This window comes from Haemaphysalis longicornis, unplaced genomic scaffold (assembly GCF_048455015.1).
Source record: "Haemaphysalis longicornis isolate Haplotype H1 unplaced genomic scaffold, Haemaphysalis longicornis Haplotype H1 scaffold_12, whole genome shotgun sequence".
In the NCBI taxonomy this organism is placed as follows: Eukaryota; Metazoa; Arthropoda; class Arachnida; order Ixodida; family Ixodidae; genus Haemaphysalis; species Haemaphysalis longicornis.
The window spans coordinates 69,553,879-69,572,200 of NW_027526225.1; the positions used below are offsets into that span (position 1 = coordinate 69,553,879).

Sequence of the window (18,322 nt, forward strand, 5' to 3'; positions counted from 1 at the left end):
GATGGTGGCCCTTGAAGATACTGAAACAAGCGTTTGAGGGTTTTTTATTCAGCGGAAGCACCCAGGTGATCGAACTAAAGTGTCTATGCACACAGCACTGTGCAATGGTCACACAATTATGTGGCCTAGAATTGCTAAAGGTATTGCACTGTAGCGGTCACTTCGACATCAACCGCAAGCGCCTACTATCCTAACCATGGGGCGCTACGCCAGCGTCAGCTGTGACACGCGACACGAGAGATCAAACACGACTGCGCGCCTGCAGGGTGCCTGCTTCTGGCCTGGCCTGGGCTCTCCAAATAAATGTAGGAAGCCCCATCAGCTACACCAATCGAGTCTGCTTCCTACAGCACCAAAACCAAACTAGCTTTCTGGCGCTTCGAATAAACCCGTGTTCTATCGGATGGGCCCCAATCATATTGTTACGATGTTTCGTTTTGTTCTTCGACGTTCGAACACAACACTAGAAAATCACAGCATCATCATCATCATCATCATCAGTCTATGTACCTACAATGCAGGGAAAAGGCCTCTTCTACTGATCTCCAATTATCCCGGTCCTTTGCTAACTGCGACCGATTTATCCCCGTAAAATTCTTGATATCACCTGCCAATATAACTGTCCGCCGCCCACTGCCACGCTTGCATTCTCTAGGGTCAACTCTGTTACCCTTAATGGCCAACGGCTTTCTTGCCTTCACATTACATGCACTGCCAACGTCCATTTCTTCTTCTTAGTTTTAACTAATATGCCGTTACCAGGCGTTTGTTCCCTGACCCACTCCGCTCTTTTTTTTAAATTTATTACCGGTTTCAGACACCACCAAAAACGTGCTACAGATAAAAAAAAACGCTAGCTTTGCCTATGCCAGCGTATTATGTCTAAAAACGGGGCATAGACAAAGCTTTCTCTACTTCCTGCAGCCACTCGGGCGTACAAGGTTGACCCTTCCACATTTCTACAATGCGATGAACGCTTTCACAGAAATACTGCCTCGTGGGCCGTCCATCAACGTCCGTGTAACGAGCTGCTAATTGAGACCTCCATATTCCGTGGAGGACCAGCAACATCAATAGGTCGTAAGGCACTCCATTATCGTTCTCAACTGCAGAAACCGTATACTACGAGGATCCAAGGGGAGTTCCTTTTTCAAAGTTCTCTGAAGAACATCCCACAAAAACACAGGCATCCCAACAGTCAAAAAATACATGCTCAACAGTTTCCGGCTTCTTGCATAGCCAGCAGTCTGCTACCCAGGGCACGAACAAACCCTTCTCAAGCATCCACGTTTTAACCGGGAGCACACCAATATGAAGCTTAAAGAAAAACGTTTTAACACCCGGCGGAACAACCATTGCTTTTACACGTTTCAAAACATTTTGTCCTGGTCCACTTCGAAACATGGATCTGTATAGTGGCACAGGAAAGCAGATTTCAGCGAGATCTTTGTACAACTTCTTCTTCGACACTGAAGTCAAATACTCCATGGAAAAACGCGAACATACAAATTGTGTTGCCTGTACGACTACCTTTAAATATCAGTGAAGTCCTCCGGTATAACACAAAAATGACGTAATAACAAACTGAGGCAGAAATCTACCTAACCTAACCTGAATTACAGTGTGAAGTAGGGGGTCCTTCACCTCACGCAAAAAATAAAATCTATTGACTACTTGTCGCAAAAAAAGATGCGATAGTGACAAACCACCATCGCGCACAAGTCTGAAAAGATTAGTTCTACTCGTGCGTTCCCAGGTCAGCGCCAGATAAAAACAGCACATACACGATGTAACCTTTGTACATTTGCACGCGAACAATGAATAACTTGCAAAACGTACCACAGTTTAGCGAACAGAAACACATTACATACCGTCGCCCGTGCAAACACAGACAACGTTTTACCCTTTCCCTCCCACTTTTCCACTCCGCTCTCTTCGTTTCCGTTAATATTACACCTATCATATTCTGTTCCAGTGCTCGCTGAGTCATCATCAATTAAAGTTCAACAATTTTATTGAACCTCCAAGTTTCTGCCCCGCAGGTGAGTACTGGAAATAATCCATTGTCTTAAACGTTCTTCTTCAGGGATAATGGTACGCTGCTTTTTATTATCTGAGAATGCCTACCGAAGGCACTCCACCCAATTCTTATCCTTCTGATTATGTCTGCCTCATGATTGAGATCCACGGTCACTACTTGGCCTAAGTAGAGATATTTCCTTACCAGTTTCACTGCCTCGCCACCTATGTCGAACCCGTGTGGGCTCCCGAGTTTATTGAGCATTACTTCATTTTCTGCACATTATATTTCAGGCCCACGTTTCTACTCTGCTTGCCCAGTGCGGATAGCATGTTTTGCCATTCGTCCTCCGAGTTACCTAGCCAGGCAACGTTGTCAGCAACTCTGAGGTAATTAGACATTCTCCATTTACCATTACGACCAGCTTTTCTCCATACATTTTTCTGAATACCTCTTGTAAATGCGCTGTCAATAACGTAAGAGAGATTTTGTCTCGTCGTCTGACGCCCTTTAATATCGGTATTTCACAGGTCTCCTCCTGAAGGACGGTGGCAGCTGTTGACCCATTCTAGCTATCCACTAGTATTTTCATGCAATGATCATCTACAAAATGGTTCGTCTAAGCTACAAAAGGCTCGCTTGTAAATGCTGGTTTAAGCTATGCTTGTCTAACCTATGCTCGTCTATACTCGTTTAAATTCTTTTGAAACTACTAAATGCTCGTCCCAACTACAAAATGTAGTTTAGTTTCTTTAAGGTTTCTTGCCTAAATATATGTCCCATATATTTAACAACTTCCCGCGTATTTTCCGCGGTACAGCCAAGGGGGCCACACAAATGTTCATGTATTTACAATTTTCTATCGTATTTTAAAAAAGATACAGGTAAGAATGGTCTATTTGTGTTGTCGGTGAGCTAGGCTACGGATATGAATCAACATGCAGTTTTCGTTCGGCGCCCCTTTAACTGTTTATTTTATGAAGTAGTATCATGATGTCCCGGTCTTTCAACGCGTTCCCTTTAAAGAAGAAACTGTTTTATGCAGGGATACACCGAGACCTCACTGACGTCTTGTGTGTCATGGAAATGAAACCAGTAAAATTAACACCTGCAAACGCCACGCAACTTCCATTGAGGGAGAGCGAAATGCTCTGCCAACTCCGCTATCACCTCAAGCGTACATTGCTGTACAAACGCGACTTATATCTTTCCCTTTCACCTTTTTCATTAAGGTGCTGCCGTCTAGGAGACGTGAAGTGGAGTTGTCCATCATGATGCTAACGAGCGCCGACACTTGGCCTCTCGAGTGGGCAGAGTAAGCTGTGGTGTTTCGCCACCCTCTACTGCTTAGAGTGGGATGGCCGCGTTTAAGAAAACTGGTGCATTAGGCGCCGCAGAAAGCAGCGGCGACGACGACGGGCGAATGTCGCGCCCGTGACTGGTTTGGTGCAACGATATTCACGCCAGCGGCAAGCAGAACGCGCTCGCGTACTCATGGTCCAAGCTACAAACATTGACTCTCGCGTTTCATAAGCCGAGCTCGTCGCAACGCGACCGTCTGAAGTGCACGTCACGAAGCAGGACCTAAGTGATCGCACCTCAGTCGCCAAGCAAAACGTCGGTAGCCAAGCACACCCCACAAGACAGCTGCCAACCCGCCAATCATGCTTCCTCCGCTGCAAATGACCATGAGTCACCAAACAATTCGCTGACAACCGGTTCGCTTTCGGTTGCACGGCTTGCGAGCGCTGCTGGTTTCAGTGGGATTTACGCAAGGCTCCGGTGCGTGCAATCCAGTGTCTAACGTTGAAGTGTCTAATGACGACATACTGATGAAATATAAATACTGATGTGCAAGTTCGTTTCAATGCACAATAAAAAATAAACGCCTTCTGTGAAGACACATTCCACTTTCATGTTTTACCGATTCCTGCGTTAAAGAGATCAATCACAATTTTTCTATGGTATATTATTGTAGGTAAAGAGTGAACTAGATTACGCTAATTTTTTTGTGCCTATCATATTGATTGTCGGTGACGAACTGTTTACACAAGACCTTCTTCAGGTGCATTGTACAAATACAGTCGCGGCATATTCACCTTGAAAGGGTTGCGATCCCGGTCAAGTCCATTGTTGGCATTGTGAATATACTCCCAGCCTCATGTAATGTTGAAATTACACATCTTGTATATTGTATATTCTAATGTGTTGTCTTTGCAGATATCTTCAACCTCTCTTCCTAATAGTTGATATCCTAAAGTTGTTCAAAGAATACCACCCCAGGCTTAGTTTCACGTGTGAGCTCCCGAACGCTGGCCAGCTGCAGTTTCTGGATTTTCATTGGTCTTTGGAAGCTCGGTGCATCTGCTCGGCGTAACGTCCTATGTCTACAAAACCACTTTTGAATGTGAGTTCAGGCCACTGCGAAATAGTTATTAGTGGAGCCGCCTTTTCAGTGTAATGGGGAAATGAATACAAATGCAACTTTTGCTCTGTCGTAAGATTGCCTTACTGGAATAGCACTGGCACCACTTTTAACGCAAGCTGCAATATAATAAGATGTATAGTGAGGTAAACAGAATAGACATGCACCAGCCTAGCTAGCTTTTGCTCTCACCCTATGACGTAGTACGTGCAGCTCGTTGCAACTGGCACAGGTGGGGAAAATCTAACGCGCATTAAACAGGGATTTTCAGCTTGCAGAAAGAGCTTTTCGCGTCTAAATTTATTACACATTTTATAATTGCAGTAAGAATGGTAGAGCAAAGAAGGAAACAAACCAACACGAAAACTTAACAGCGACCAGTGTGTATGGTCGGCACTTTGATGGCTTGAGCTGCACAGCTGTTGGGCGGGACTTACATGACCTAGTTTGTCAAGCATACTTAAAATATCGGGAGCGATTACTATGAACCGTAACCAAAGCAAGCCAATCATCATCATAGGCGCTGCGGACGGCGCACGGAAGCGGGACATCCCCCCGAGCAAGAGACGCCAACAACCTCCTCTAAAGTTTTCAGTTCGTCATTTCCCTTGACGTTCAGCTTCGCCTGCCTTCATTGTATCAGTAGCTTCTTGACGTTGTTTGAATGAGTCAAGAACATAAGGCGCGTTCGTAGCACTTGCTCCTGTCTCGGTTTTGTAGAGCGGTGGGAAGAGCGCCGCGTACCCCCTGTTGCGGCCAGAGTGTCGTGGGATCGAAACCGGGTGGCACTAACTATTTCTTTTTTTAAGTGTAGGACGAAGGTGCGGACAACAGACGGACGCCGGACAAGCCCCGAGCAAGAGATGCTTTGCATCTAAAAAAATCTGGTAGGTACTCCGCATCGCTTAAAAGGCAATGCAGGGTCGGTACCACATCTGTAGAACTGTTTACCTGAGAAGAGCATTTTGTGAAGTTTGAACTACAGAGCACGCCTCTGGAGGAAAGAACAGTCACCTTGTTAAGATAATGGTTTTTTGTGGACACACCTATTTTAGTACCCTGGCATGCCGTACTAATAAATTTCAGTTGACGCCTACTGGCTCTCCAGTTTCTTCTGATGTCTTCCCTCTTTGAACGCTAGTTATATGCAGGAACTAACCCTCACACCTACTTGAAAAGTGACGCAAAAAGCTCACTAAGTTAGTGCGCCCGCCCATGCTATGTGTGACGGGCCTCCCCTAACCCTAACACCTTCCTTCTATCCTCTTGTTCCCATATCTTCCCCTGACAAGACGGACAAAGGAATTGCTAATAGGGAAGGAAACCATCGCAACAAAGAAAAGGAGAACGACAGAAGAGGCAAATATGGAGAAAGGAAATGGGTGAAAGGGAAAGTAGAAGGCGAGTGAACTTGATTGAAGGGGTGAGATTTAGTGGTAAAAGTGTTTAGTCACTAGAGATAAAACAACTCGTGTGGTATCGACTTCATTTTGCATTGTAACTTTGTTTACAACGTGTAGTACCTTTATGACTAAATTGTCATTTGTGTTTAATAAAAAGGATAGTACATACATCTGTTTAGTCAGTTCTTAAAATAGTAAGTTACATGTTCACTAACCGAAAAATGATTAGGGAGAAATGAAGGTGTACAGTTACATTTGCCCATTTATTTTTTATAATAGCTAGTGGCTGCTACGCGCGACCGTAGTATTTCAGTAAAATTATGAGTCGCTTAAAAATATGAGACAGGCCATTTCGTATCTAGAATAAATACGTACGTTTTTCCTGTCCCAGTTGTGCACGAAGAAAAATGCCACATTTGTGATGCTTGCCTTCAAAAATCATCGCTTCTAGAAATGGAGGCACGCTATGTCCTATTTAGGAAAAAAAGACATTTAAAGATCATATGGCAGGCTTAATAATACACTGCAACTTGTTCCACAATCTACCGTTTTTACAGCGTGAGACCTACGACCAAACGGCGTGATTCCTAGAAACAAGGGAATACAAAGTTTTTATTCTCTGTCCTTTCGGGCAAATAGGTGTAATATACATTGTTTTGTTAAAAAGTTACACGACGTGTTACTAACAGCGGTGTAAGCAGCATTGTATGTACCCGTAGGTAAAACGGCATTTTGCCTTCATGCGGAACGGTGTTCCTGGTTTGGGCGCCGTTGTTTATAGCGGCATATTGAGAAGACGGGATGCCAAGAGGATCAAGTTTACGTACTCAATAAGGCTTAATACAGCTTCTTTGTGCTCCCAGAACCCGGCATATACCACTCATCAGCGAAAATCAATGTAAAAGAAAACAGCGACGAGGCCCTCAAGAAATATGAGAAGTAACAAGATAAGTTCCTCTCCATCTCCGTAGCGCACAAGAAGTCACCCACAGCCCCAGTTCGTGAGGTAAGCACCGACGAGTGGGAAAAATTACAGCCAAGGCTTCGAACACTAATTCTAGGGACGTTAATACTATACGAAGGACAACGCGAGTTAAGACTAATATTGTGCTCTTTAAGACTATTGCCGGGCTTTGGGAAGTCTACGTTACTTTTTTTACTTATTTAGTATATAGTACAGTCAGAAGAGCAAGATGGTGGTAGAAAAAATGCCCAAAACAGTGAGTACATCCCAAAAAAAGCACTGAGAAACTAAGTTCAGTCGTACATATTTAGATTTGAAAAACGGCTATTCAATCGTGACAAAATTTAGAAAAAAAAGAGAGAGAAGAAAAACTTACAATGCGTGAAAAGCTACATGAGTGACAGCAGCAGCACCACAAATGCTAGCACATTGCTTTAAGAAGAAACATTTGAGATGTCAGCGACTGAAACACTTTACGAGTAAGCAGGGAGGAACTGAATCTTTGAAAATGCTGGTGGCCGCAAAAATGGGGTTCAAGTGTGCTTTTGGGTGCATCTAGCAAGCCGAGATAAGCGAGGCTATATGTAAAATGTTTCATTAACATTGAATTTATGTGGATTAAGTGAAAAGAGAAACTTAAATCCGCCTATTATGCCTCTTTTCCAAAATTATTACAATAACTATGAGAAGCGATGACGATGTAATAAAAACTGGGTCCCCTGTTGCGCTTGCGCACTGTATTTGAGGCCTAACAATATAATTATGGGCTAGTGACTTCACATGTGAGGGTGCAGCTTTTCATTTATGCTTTGGGAATCCAAGTTTTCGAGATGCTGGCTCGCAAATTTAATTAATGTGACAAGACCAATCCGAATGGCTAGTTATAGTACCCCTACAAATCTATATTCACTCGCCTGTTCTTGCGCGTGGTTATTATGCCTGTAAGAAAGCGGGAACGCGTAATTTTTGTCAGTTACTTTCAGATACAAATTCTATGAACCATTTCACACACCGTTAAGCATAAGCATTAGGGATATATTGATGGTTAACTTCGTCCCACGGGGGAGAAATACGTTTTTAGGAGACAGTCGTCAAGAAGCAATTTTAAACTAGCCGATGATGGATGAATAAGTTCAGTAATATTGTTTATGCATGACAAAAACGCTACAGGTCCGACTACACTGCCCTGCGGATCACCGGAAGTTATATAAAGCATGCTCGAACAGGAGCAATTTATTATAACCAACTGTGAACGGTTAGCGAGATAGGGCTGTATCTGTTTGACGAGAGGTATTTGTAGGCAAATGTTTTGAAGCTTTAGGATACGTTTACTGTGCGGAACACGGTCGAAGGCTTTACTAAAGTCTAAAAAATGACGCCTATTTGTTCAGCTTAATCAAGTGAAGACGCGAATTTGTGAATAGTGGTAACTAGCTGGGTGAGCGTGGATAAGCTTTTTCTAAATCTATTCTGGTGACTTCGTCGGGGAAGTCACCGCTTTATGCATGAAAAACGGGACACTAAAATTGGATAGTACGTTTCCCGAAATTTTACATTTGCTAGAATTCAGGGATAGGGGGATAGTTGTCAGCAGGAAAACAATATCCTTTCTATTAAGGTAGACATGACACAGGCTATGGTACACCGCCATTCATGCCAATGTGCAACCTTATCAGTTGGCACAGCATTTGGCGCATCTGCTTCCATCTTTTGCGCTGTGCACTTTTTGCATGCGCTGGTGGAGGGGTATGTCAGGGCGCAAGACACGTTGCTTTTTTAAATGCAGAGCATTTCAGACTCTCACGATGTCACCCGCGTTGTCCCGTCGTAGTCCGCACCGTCGTTGTCCGCACCCCTCCCCCTACACTATATAAAAGAAAATACTATCCGCCGCCAGGTTTCGATCCCTCGACCCTGCGGGCGGAACGCAATGTACATGGTGCTCTACCCACTGCGCCACAAAGCCGACAGAGAATGGGACGCTACGAACGCGCCTTATATCGTTGACTCATTCAAATTACTGCTGACGAGCGCTCTCGCGTCAGCAGTTGCCACAAGTGCAACAACATTAACGTAACGCAAACTGCTTAACGTCGTGCGCCCCCTGAAATGCTCTGCATTTGATCGTGGCCCTCGCGAGGGGGATGTTTCACTGCGTCTTCCTACTGGCCAGTACACTCGTCGCCATCTGTCGGATGTTGTTCGAACCCTTTGCGGCTGATGGCGCGCGATTTGAAGCGACATTTTGCAACCTGGTTCAGATCCATTAGTTGCGTGCACCAACTCCTTGTTTGCATCATAAGGTGGGGCTGAGATCATTGGCGGTGATGTCACGACGACCGCCGGCCGCGGTGCAAGGCATAAAGAATAAAGGTGAAGGCATCCATTAAAAGCACGCTGTAATATGTAACTCTGGATGGATGCGTACCAGCTAGTGGAAGAGGTCGGTGTGCTGTTTTGCTTCGATGTATGCTAGGAATTTTAATCTCACCATGAACCAGCAAGACGCTTTTCCCACCAACGCTTTGATCGCCAGGGGCCAAACCCAAAGGCGCCAAGGCCTAATGCCCCGAGCGCATGCGTCAGGCTAATCAGGCAAACAGCATAGACCTTACAATTCTCTACCCAGTGCGGTGATCCACTGTGCCGGACGCGGTGGTGTGAGGTTGACCAGCCAAAGAAGGACGAGGTATGTGCCTCGACGGAGGAAGAGAACCTAGAAAACGGTGTGCGCTCGGGCTTTTGTTGGCTGGACTAACGTCAAAGTTGGTTTGTTGCATGGTGTGCCCAGTTCCTGAATTCTAAATGCCAGACCTCCACTTTTCCCAAGGCCCGGGCCCGTTCTGGTGGCTCTTTTCTAGGTGTTTCGGGAAGCCCTGGCAATCCCATCGTGGTCTTAAGGTGGTTCGCAGGCGTAGCCCAGAGCGGAGACCTGGATTCGTGCCAAGCACCCAAGGCCTGACGTAGGGCGTGTGCTACACGACGAGTACACCACGCCCGCACATCGTCAAGCGAGCCCCGGGCAACGTCCACGGACCAGACATCCCTCCTCGGGGCGTGCGCCCGGGATTCTCTAACAAGCGCAAGTGCTGTCCGTGAGTCTTGTCAGCTTCCATCAGCGACATGGATGGATTGTATGTCTGACGGACTCGGATGTGGTGAGACTATCCCTGCATTGCCTGTGCTGTACATCAGTGAACACTATTTCAAACTCGCGTGAAAGTGTATGCTTTTAACGCCTCCGGGTACCTTCTTCGTTGTGTGTTTAGCTTGTGCGTATTCTTGGTTTTCTTCCGCTGATCAAAGTATGTATTTTCCATGTTACACACCTGATGTGCTCGCTCAATAAGAAGGTGTAGCGCGAGGTGCTAGTGGGGTCCGTCATCACAATAATTGGCGAGCCTGCCAGGATTTCCGTTAACCCACTGAAATACGGAACGCTATCTCAACCGGAAAAATTTGCGTAATGGATTTCAAGAACTTAACTGCGCTGGGCGCACAGTAAGAATTATCCGGGCTGAGCTACGAGATTGGGTCGAGAAAGAACGCGTCGAGCAGCGCGCAGCACGAGCTGCGGAATGAGTCGCGACTCTAGAGGGCGACGAGAGGCAGAAGGCCGTGGACCAGAGAAAGAAGGCCGCGGATGTGAGGAAGTAAGAGTTTTTCATGAAAAATATCCGACTCCGGAAGGTGCCGCCAAATGACACGTCACAATAAAACCTTCACCAGGAGAATGGTGCCGAAGTGACTGGGTAGTCAGCCCCCGATGCCACGGTTAACCCCGCAAAATAGTCTCCCCATCTTCAACGGGCATCGAGACGACTTTCACGCCCATTTACAACAGTTTGAGTGTGTTGCCGCTGCCCAGGAATGGCCACAGCAGGAGTGGGCCGCTGCCATTAACATGTGTCTCTCCGGGGAGACCCTGGCTGTGATAGGCAGCATGGTGGCTGAAGAAGCACTAGATTATCAGGTGGTGAAAAGGGCGCTGTCGCAGCGCTTCCGGTTTACCTCCTAGGGTGACTAAGAAAAGTTAAGGAGAGCACAAGCCCTTGACGGCGAGACCAGGCAACAACTCGCTGCCCGGCTTTCACGATAGTTCCACCACTGGATCGAGATAGGGGGGGGGGGTACCTAAAAAGTTCGAGGGACTGAAAGACCATGTCGCTGAGTAGTTTCTTCGGTCCTGTCACTCTAAACTCGTGGTCTTCCTGAAGGAACGGGACTGCAAGATTCTGAGTGCTGTGGCTGATAATGCCGATCGATTCATGGAGGCGCAGAGCATCTAAAATCTTGGTAACACCCCTGGTGGCCAATCAGCAGACATTGGCAGCAATGTTCAGAAACAATCGCCCCCAAAGTGCTACCAGTGTGACCGCCGCTGACACAGCGCCCCGTATTGCCGTATCACAAGAGTTCCCCTGGAGTGTTCCATGTGCGGGAAGTCGAGCACAACTCCGAACATTGGAGCGTGCGTTTCTCCGAACACAAACAAGTTGCATCGTCCTTTTTCGCCTTGCCTGCCGAACCCAGCACAAGCCTCACTTCATGGCTGCCTTTTGTGGAATTAAAGACCATGACAGGTTGCTTTGGCCAAGCGGTTAAGAAAGCGACCACATTCCTGGTCGAGAACGCGCATGTTGTGGAGGGACGTGCACTAGGGAGAGCCGTACGTCTACTCATGGACACAGGAAGCAACACTGTCATCGTGCGTAATGATCTGGCTGCTGATGACCTTTTGAACGAACAGATAAGAATAGTCGTGTTGCTGGGTGACACGTCAAACATCTACGAGAGACAACTATTCAGGAGGATACGCCATACTTCGTCGGGGAAGTTACCGCTTTATGCATGAAGAACCCCGCCTACGACCTCCTTCTTGCCAACCTCCCTGGCATTCGATCACCGCATTGTCCAGATTCATGCTGGGTACGAACAAGATCCAAGGACGGAGAGATGACTGGCTGTCTCAGTTAGATAAGGCCGCCAGCCACACACAGCATATATCTGGCGTGGCCAAAGCCGTGAACAAGAAAAGCACCCTTATGCATGTGCTACTGGTGTTTCCCTTGTTTCTCGTGACGAACTGGCCCAGCAGCAGAAGACTGACTGTATGCTCAAGGCTTTGTATCGGAAAATGTGGAAGTGACTCTGTTCTGGCAAAGGAAGCTTCTACATCTTCACAGAAGAAGATGGCGTCCTCGGCTACGATTCCCACTTAGGAGCTGGTAGAACTTCATGCGAGATCGTCGTGCCGAAGTCGCTCCGCAAAACGATACTCCGCGGATTTCATGAAGCTACGGCTAGCAATCTCGCGAGACAATAAATGAACTACCGCATTCTGAATGAATTTTACTGGCCACGCGTCCACGTCGACGACCGGCTTTTTATGAAGGTATGTGACACCTGTCAGCGGACAAGCCCACAAACAGCCAGTCCACAAATACCGGCCGATCATCTACACCGTGCGTAAATGCATTGGAAACAGCCCTGTTATACCCCTGTGCTTTCTCCTGTAGTGACGTGTAGATATTTTGTGAGCATTTCCCCGAACGTTTTTTCTATGAATTTTCGCATTTGTGTCTTGTGTATGCATGCCTTCGCATCTTAGTCAATTACCGTCGACTCAAGTAGTTGTAGAACAACTTTCTGGAAAGAGGGGTGATTGCGGTGGGGCACTGCGCCGGAACATGGTGGTGTGAGGGACCAGGTGAAGAACGGCATGCATGTGGCTCTTGGGAGGACAAGAAGGAATAAAACGGTGTGCGCCGGGGCTTTTGGTGGCAGGAATTACGTTAGGGCGGTTTTATTGCGTGGTGTGCTTTTATCCAGAACCTTTACTTCCAGATCTTCATCTTTCCCGAGTACAGGGTCCATTCTGGTGGCTCCCTTCTAGGTGTTCCGGGATGCCCTGGCCATCCCATTGTTGGTTTCAAGGTGGTTCGCGGCGTGGGCCCGAGCGGAGACCTGGATCCGCGCCAAGCACCCAAGGCCTGTGCACCAGGCCCGTACATATTCAGGCGACCCCCTGCAACGTCCACGGGCCAGCGATCCTTCTCGCGGCGTGCGCCCGGGATGGCCCAACAAGCGCAATTGCTGTCCGCGAGTCTTGTCAGCTTTCATCACCGACATGGCTTAATCGTGTGTCTGACGAACTCTGACGAGGTTAGACTATTCATGCTTTGACTGTGTTCTAGATAAGTGAACACTATTTCAGACTCGCGTGAAAGGGTACGCTTTTAACGTCTCCGGGTACCCTATCCCTTGTGTGTTCACTTTGTGCGTATTCTTGGTTTCGTTCCGCTAACTAAAATTTATCTCCTCGATGTTCCCTACCAGTTGTTTTCGCTCCGTACGAAGGTCTAGCATGGGATGCTGGCAAGGTCTTTCGTCACAGCCACCAGGTTTCATCGCCGTGGGCAAAAACAATGTTCATAGGCAAACCTCCCCAGGCAAAAAAGTATGCGATGCCGAGAGTATGCGTCAGGATAATCAGGACTACAGCCTCCGAATTAGTTTAAGAAATCCGCCTGATGAATTATAAGGTGACTGTGAACAATGAATCCCCGTCATGTTTCCCTGGTAAAGAACATGTTCGCAGATTACCTTTGAAGACTAAGCAGGGGAAGTGTCAACAAATAGCTCAGTTCTTGCCCAAGATATCCAAGTGTATCCGCCATGCTAGGCAGGAGCCAGCTTTTGCCGCATGTTGACGCACTCCTGCTGCTCAAATGCTGTTACACACCTTATCTTTGATTCGCATTCGGAACGACGTGCGTCGCGCGCAGCCGCTGAGCAGGGAGGACGAGCTAAGCCTAGCAGAATTGACCAACTAAAACGCATAAACAACGAAATGGCGGTACCCATCAGCCATCGCGGTAAAAAACAAATCTTACATAATGCCGACTGATCAATCATCAAAGAGGCGCCACGGAACAATACGAGAAAAAAGTACCGATACTATGCCCCCTTATCTAGTGACACTAGCCTAGCACAAGCGACAATCCTGCCGAGATTATAAGACACACGTTATTCCGTTTTCCATCACCCTTTGTAGTGGTTTTCTGCAGCTTTGGTGAACAACCAATTTCACAGGGCGGGATAGAAACCCATTTTTGCTACTATTCCGCTCCGGTTTCGGGCTTTCCCACAGAATCTTTAATTTGTGCGAGGTAGTATGGTTGTATTCTTTACGTAGAAACAGATCACTTCCTTCAGTTCATGTGCATTTTAAGACAGCCTGCTTCTAAAAAAAGTCTTGAAGTAAGCACTAACAGGTCCCGGCTTTTCTTCCGACCAAGACAGTTGATGTGAGCGATGGATTTGCAATTAACGACAAGTTTTTTTAAAAATCAGATGTAACCTTTCACTTCAGCGTATTTTCCTGTCCATGAGTGGTTTCAGTGACGCTAAACGAAAAATGTCGACCGTCAGCTGCGGTCCTCAAAATCTACAAGCTTGTGGTTCTGCCACTGTAAGATCGTCTCCAAAGAAGCAGTCCCCATTTAAAAAGATGTAACGGCAGGTGCCTGCAAATTAGGTTCCTTTAGTATCCCAATTATGCAGCCCAGCTTCAAGGCGAAGTCACGGAATTCTCTCTAAGTATCATTATTTTGCGTTTTCATCACTGACAATTTATCATGTATCCTAACCTGGTTACGCAACTTGCCAACCATTCCCTGAACAGGCGGACCATTATTATACTCAATGTCACCGCGAAGCAACAATTTGCATGCAACATAACAGTCATAACACATAAAAGCTAATCTGCAGGCGCAACAGGGATAAGAATTTCATCATTCGTTGTGACGCTAAAGTTGGAACTAAATTGTGCCGTGAAAAATTTTGTGGTCAGTCCCATGGTTACAACAATTTGCCGTGCCCACCGACAAAGAATCACTGGAGCAAGCCGTTCATAAGGATTACCATTCCTCACGTCACCATCATGCACAGATAATGCAGAGCAGGAGGTTGAGCTCATGGGATAACGATAGCGGTTCACATGGACAGACGGCGTTGACGGCTGTAGTTCTTCGGCACGTGTCAACTGCGGTTGATGATCATTTGGTCCCTGACAGGAAAACCTGGCCAGTGAAGAAGAATTTCGTGGTCAGTGGCATGGTTCCACCTGTTTCGCTCTGGCCACTACGCAAGAAGCACTGGAGCGAGTCCTTTATAGTGTTGACCACTGCTGACGTAGCTGTCATGCTCAGATAATGCAGAGGGTGGAGGTGGAGCACGGGGGGAGAAGACGGTGGCGCAGAAAACGGCTGTATTTTGGAAGCTGCCGATGCTCGTACGAACGGGCCATGAATATAAATGCAAGCGATTACAGCCACACGTGACGGTGTGCTCGGCACGAAGCTACCGCCAAACAGGTTTTTGCTGTTCGGTTTTTACTAATACATGGTGTGAGAAGTGGTATTCAGTCCTCTTGTGCCTTTGCTTGAAGGGTCTTCACTGAACGAAGGAACTAATCAAACCCCCGGACCAGCTGCTGCTTTCTCGAAGCATCGCGAAAAACTGGGATCCTGTCAAGCGGAAGGTTCAGCTGTTCCTGGATGCAACAAGGTTCATGAAAAAACCCAGGTCGGAGGCTACGAAGACTATTGCTGCTGAGCATCGCTAGAAACGATACCTCGAGCTATTTAAATAACTTCACTTTTGTGGAGAGCGAAAGCAAGAAGTACTACGTCGCGGTGGTGAAGAAGTTTGAATCCTATCGAAATGAACAACCGAATAAAGTCGGTGAACAGTAAACATTCCGCTCTGGAATGCAAGCTAAACCGGAGCTGTTTGAAAATTTTCTACGGGACTTGCACAAGTTGGCACGGTGCTGCAAGTTCAGAGATTCGATTCACTCGATGATTCCGGACCAGATGTTTTCAGAAGGCAAGTGCAAAGTTACGAGATAAGATACTGAAGGTTAAAGAAATGACATGAATCAAGGCGGAAGAAATCTGCAAAGAAAAGGAAGCCAAAGCAGAAGAGAATAAAAATTGCCCCCACCTCCCCGAAGGGAATCGTGAGGAAGTGCGAATGCATTTCTTGCGCCGAGAGTACACGGCGTAGTAATTCTGACATCGCCTTGAGAGGCGCCCAGCCAGCGAACGGTCTAAACTGGAGCAGAGCGAGCAGGAGACTGTAGCGAGAGAGCGCGCGCGAGCCGACCCACGGAGGTCTGGCGGTTTATCGCTGCATATATAGGGGGGTACGCCGCGCCGAGCCAGGTGGCTGAGAGAGGAGGCGAGCGCAAGGGGAGAGGGACAGCGGCGCACGGCAGCTGCAGCCGAGCGAGGGGAGAGGAGGTGCGGGTGCGTGACGTCAGGGCGCGGGGAGGGAGAGTGACACACAGCGGCGCACGGCAGCTGCCGGGGAGAGGAGGTGGAGTATGTGACGTCACGGCGCGGGGAAGGGAGAGGGACGCGCACGGCCCACGCCGTCGCGCCGCGAGGAGCGGTGAGGGGCGTGTCGTCACGTGGTGAGTGACGTCACTGCGCCGTTGCTACCGACGCTCCTCTCCGCTCCACGCCGTTGCTAGGGGATAGGAGGACTGCGGACGGACGGCGCCGCCGGCGGTGGAAGGTTTGGGGTCGCTTATAAAGTGCATTGCACTTAAAAGCTTTTGTCAGTAGGAGAGGGTAGTAGCATCAGTGGAACGACAGAAGCAACTCAAATCCTTGAATTTTAACAGCTCACACCAACGGGGCAGACGCCCGGCTTTCGGGAAAGCGTGGTTTCTCTGTGGTGGCCATAATCATCTTGCGACGCGTTGCAAGACCGGTCCTACAGTCGGTGAAGTAGTGGAGCAGACAGACAACTTCGACATTCTCGACGTAAGAATTTGTACCGTTGGAAGTAACGCCGAGTGAATGGTGAACGCCAAAGTTGCCGACAAAACCCCATTTTTAAGATGGACACTGGCCCCCAGGCCAACTCTCTACAATATTCTGGGGCCCGATGGTGCTGCAGTGTAACCGGCTTGGAGCCAAGCGGCTCCGTTCTTCTTTTCTACTGTGGAGACGTTATTAAACACACGGGTGTTGCAACTCTACCGGCCATTGCGAGCAACAAGTCCACAAACGTCACTTTATTTTAAGAAATTACGCTGTCATACTCGTACTAGAGGTGAGCGAATAATTGGGCCAGATTGGCTCTCAATAGATTCAGTGGCCGCTTGCAGCAGTGCAGGAATACCGCAAATATTTTCCAATCCCTTTCAAGGCTCCACCCGCTTGGCCCGTACGTGCCGTATGATGTCGCTAGAAGTACTTTTCTAGTAGTCTTACCAGCCCGACATACGCCTTTAGCACTGCAGGAATCTTTTCTAGAGGAGTTTGAGTGCCTGTAATGAGGCAGCATCATTCAAAAGGTAAATGAGCCAACAAACTGGGTGAGTTATTTCTCATTGCACCAAAAAGGATGGCACGCTGTTGGTGTGTATAGATCCTAAGCGCATACACGAACGTATGAAGCGTGAACACCACCAAATGCCAAAGCGTGAATAAATCGTAGCAGAACTCGTGGGTGCAAAGTATTTTTCGGGGCTAGATGCGAACTCCGGATTTCACCAAACCCCTCGACGAGGACGCGTCAAAAGCTTGCACATTGGGTACACCCTTCGAGCGTTACCGCTTTTTGCGACTAGCATTTGGGATATCACTAGGAGCCGAACTATTTAAAAAGATTGAGTGAAATTTTCGATCGGTCTCTGGGTGTGCGAGTATACGTTGACGGTGTCCTAAACTAAAGCGAAACAGGACGTGAAACACGAAAGGCACTATAGCGAAACACGACGGCCGATTTCATAATGCCCTCCAGCTATTAAATCAAGCTTGCCTGCGAAGCGCAAGTTCAATCTTCAGGTAGTTGAATTTCTAGGCGCAATTATCAGCCAAAATGGTATCATACCAAATACAGCACATCGCTCATCACTGGCTGATATGCCAATCCCAAAGAGCAATGTAGCCATAAATCGGTTCCTGGGTCTGCAAATTATTTTGAAAATATTCCCAATCTGGCAGATAAAACCAAGGTAATGCGCAGCCTTGTTAAAAAAGAAAGTTTTGGAATGCAGTGGTAATCACCAAGCGGAATGTAAATGCATTTTTAAGCTGCGCAGCAGTGCACCTTTTTTGGCTGTTTTTGATGCGACCAAGAGAAAAAAAAATTACACCATCTTACCACGTGGGAACCCTGAGGGGATGCAAAGCCGTGGAGTAGTAGCGTGTTAATTGGTTTTTAGACGCGTGTAGTAGCGTATTAAATGTCTTCATTATATATCGAGTAGTGGGGAACGTTTTGCGGCTTCTCGTTCTCGAAGCGAGGAATCCGCAGTTCGGAGCTGGAGTTTCGAAGCGTTGTTACGTTGCCGAACGCCATCTGGACCAGCTACTCACCGCTGGCGTTTCAAAGCGGCTTCTCGTTCTCGAAGCGAGGAATGCGCTGCTCGACGCTGCCGTTTACCTTCGGCGTTGCGAGCTCTCCTCTGTGCAGCCTTGTCTTCGGAG

At 47.5% G+C, this 18,322-nt stretch overlaps 1 long non-coding RNA gene across 3 annotated transcripts in view; it reads right to left on the bottom strand.

The window, feature by feature from the left end:
• The window catches only part of LOC144162011 (uncharacterized), a 141,716-nt gene that overhangs the window by 38,975 nt on the left and 84,419 nt on the right, over positions 1–18,322 (bottom strand). For all 3 annotated transcript variants that reach the window (XR_013320564.1, XR_013320565.1, XR_013320566.1), the window contains exon 4: positions 6,224–6,319. This is a non-coding gene — a long non-coding RNA (uncharacterized LOC144162011). The remainder of the gene's footprint in view (positions 1–6,223; positions 6,320–18,322) is intronic.